Consider the following 3805-nt stretch of genomic DNA (forward strand, 5'->3'; position numbering starts at 1 on the left):
ATATTTTTCAAAATATAAAATATAGAACTGTCCTACGCATTTCCTAGCAATTCCTGTCCTAGGTATCTATTCTGGTGACATAAAATATTACTTAAAATATATATGTGCTCCTATGTATTCTTTAACACTATCACCTAGATATTTTTCCATGTCTGGCTTTTTCTTTTGCTCACATGATTTTAACATCAAGAATGCTGCAAGTTTTATGGAAAGAGCTAAACAATCTCTTATTCTGACTAACTTTGCTGTCCAAATGGTGTCTCTGCCTCTGAAGGGGCAGGGTGAATAAAGCAGCAACTCAGTGGTTTTCCCTAACCATTCACAGGGCTTTCTGGTACATATGTGGTCTGTGCCACACCCTATCATGTGGCATCTTTTATCACAGCGACATACTCCCAAATATCTGGGCTAACTTTATCAGTTAGGCAGGGGTCACACCCACCAACTGGCCCCCTGGCGCCGTGTAATCCCACCAACGGCCAAGACCCAGAAACTATAAAACCCAGCTCTTATTATCTCATTCTTACTTTGGAAAAACTGGAAGGCTACCGAATGTAACCTGCCCACAAAGCAGAGTCTGGCAAACTCCCTGTGGCGTACCCAATATGCCAAATACCAGTAACAATGATGGGTCTCATTCTCCTAACCCTGGAAGAGCCTTGAATATGGCACTTTTTAAAAATCACAGGGCTAGGACAAAGGAGACGTTACTGGGGCCTGCTCGAGGCAATCGACAAACAACAGGATGGTTGTGATCGTGATCGTGAACTTTATCAGGAGACTTAAGCTTTTGGCTATAATTAATAGTGTGGTAACATAGTACCCCTAAATTGATAAGTATTACACACCTTTATAAACTAGTTTTACCTTAATAAAAGTAAATAGAACTTATTTAACATAAATTTTTGAAATTTAGGTAATTAAAAACTTTGTTGATAAAAAAATTGAAGAAAAACGCTGTTTTTTTTCTAACATTGCAGTTACATTTAAACGATTTAAACTATCTTTTACAAGATCTCACATTATGATCATATTTCAAGTTATTCTGCTATAAGTATGTCACTAATTAATATAATGATTATATAGTGACAGTTCCAGTGGTGAAATACTTGAGTTTCCAAAGGAGACATTAAAAAGTGGTAGACTTTGTTACAATTTTTTCCCTATACTTTTTACTCTAAAATAACTTGTGTTCAGTAGTGTGTTACAGTACATGTTTTACAGGAAAAGGTAAAGTCAATTTTTAGAAAATTAATCCATATTATAAATACCAGGAGTGAATGTTACTGGGCGAAAATGAAACATCACTTAAATGCAGTAAAAGAGGTTGTCAATTTTCTTTATTTCTCAAGACATCTAATAAAAACAATATATATCTTGAGAAAGAGGATGGCTTGGAATCAAAGGTAAGAAAAGAACGATGGAAAAAAAATCTCAAGCACTATTCCTATAATCTTGGCAGACCCAGAGAATGATACAGAAAACTCCCTAGATGTAAGGGCTTTTACTCTGACAGCACTGATATGTCATCCTTCCAGAATATACACACCCTAATTGGAAATGTGGCATTTTATACATATGCATGCATGCAGGCAGCATAAAAGGGCAATACATGTCTTAGAGAAGGTTCATCCTGCAGCAGTAATATGAAAGGGGAAGGAGCTGAGCAAAACACATCCCAATTCACCATTTTGTAATTCTGTAAGAAGGGAACCCCTTCCAAATACCATCTAACAAGATCTAGGAATTTTGCTCTTTTATTTACATTTTTGTTTGTTCATTGTGAGTTCTGGCGCCTGTAATTCCATCAACGGCCAAGACCCAGAGACTATAAAACCCAGATTCCGGCATTTGCGGCCACGTGACATCTTATTATCGCATGCTTACTTTGGACAAACTGGCAGGCTACCGAATGTAACCTGCCCACACGGTAGAGTCTGGCAAACTCCCTGTGGCGTACCCAATATGCCAAATACCAGTAACAATGATGGGGCTCATTCTCCTAACCCTGAAAGAGCCTTGAATCTCAGGGCTAGGACGAACGAGATGTTAGTGGGGCCTGCTCGAGGCAATCGGCAAACAACAGGATTGAGTGGTCATGATCGTGATTGAGAGTTTTGGGTTACATCCGGTGATGCACAGAGCTCACTGCGGGCTCCGCTCTCTGGCATAACCCCTGACAGGCTCAGGATGAAAGCCAGGTTGACTGCGTACAAAGCTAATGCCCTACCCACTCTACAAAGGCTCCCCTTTGTACATATCTATCACTTTTTATGCAGGTAATGCAAACCCTTCTGAGAAAAATACAAGACTAGTTTTTATTCAGTGGTCCATACATATGAGCACACTGTATAATGCCCTATTAGCAAATAGAAGCACGATTCTCATTCAGCATAATTGACTCCATCTAGATATTCTCTTGCTCGAGCGGGCCCAGTAACGTCTCCATTGGAGACTTTGTTGTTACTGTGTCTGGCATATCGAATACTCTCGGTAGCTTGCCGGGCTCTCTCTTATACCTGGCTTGTTTTTCCTCACCCCCATGATTTTAACATAAAGAATGCTGCATGTTCTATGGAAAGAAGTATACAATCTCCTGTTCTGGGTAACTTTGCTGTCTAAAATGGTGTCTCTGCTTCCAAGGGGCAGGGTGAACAAAACATCAGTTTAGTGGTTTTGCCTAATCATTCACAGGGATCTCTAGGACATATGTGGTCTGTGCCATACCCTATCATATGGTATCTTTTATCACAGAAACATACACCCAAATATCAGGGCTAATTTTATCAGGAGAGTTTAGTCTTGGACTATGATTACCTACTCCAAAGTCCTTTTTCTCTGAACCAGGTCTGCCAACCTATAATTCACTCCAAGTAACTTGGGAATACTTCCCAAGTTATCATTGTGTAAGGCTTATTACCAATTGAAATGAAGATATATGCTTGAAGGTAGAATACTTTTAAGAACTATGATTTAAGTTTTATATTCTGAGCTTTGATCTTGAAAGATGCTTTATAAGAAAAAACAAAGTGGTCATTAAGAAAAAAAAAGGAGTTCTCAAACCCAAGTTGTGAACCATCTGGAGAAAGTTTAGCAATATGTGAAAATTTTCCAAATCATAGAAAACTATATATTTCAAGAAATTTAGCATTTTTCTTTTGTCTGGATATCTGGATAATGAAGGCAAACTCTAGCCAAAATTAATCACTAGAAACATAGTCATCTTGAGTTTTTATGATTACTTTCACTATAATAATTGCTTGTCAAATGTCAAAACCAATCTGGCTTATATGCAGACTTTCTGCTCTATGGATGACTCTTCTTTTGTTATATTAATTTCAGACATGCTCATTTAGGTCCACAGATAACTTAATTCATTCCAAAATTATACTCCTGAGATTCTTTTCCCTGAGACTCCTAAAAGGTCTTCTTTTTTCTAATTCAATCTCCCCAAAGCATTTTCACAATCAACAAATATGAATCATGCTATAACATTTGGCTAAATCTAATAATATACATTTTCTCAGTCTTTGATATTACTCACCTGCAATTACACCAGTGAAATGGACTTTTGTAATTCTTGCAGAGCTGGATAACCATATTAAATGAATTAAAGTTGGAAGGCAGAGACCATGTGGTGTGAGATACAGAACATGGCTATCTTGGAGATAATATGTTAGGGAATGATTACATTGAGGAGCTCTCTAAGTCTTTATAAGATGAAGATTTATTAATGACACACCCTGTGAATTATGTGACAACCTTGGAAAAGTCCTCATCCCAGGATATCTGTATGTAGATTTCT

The sequence above is a fragment of the Sorex fumeus genome, unplaced genomic scaffold, assembly GCF_029834395.1.
Source record: "Sorex fumeus unplaced genomic scaffold, SorFum_2.1 ptg000008l, whole genome shotgun sequence".
Lineage (NCBI taxonomy): Eukaryota > Metazoa > Chordata > Mammalia > Eulipotyphla > Soricidae > Sorex > Sorex fumeus.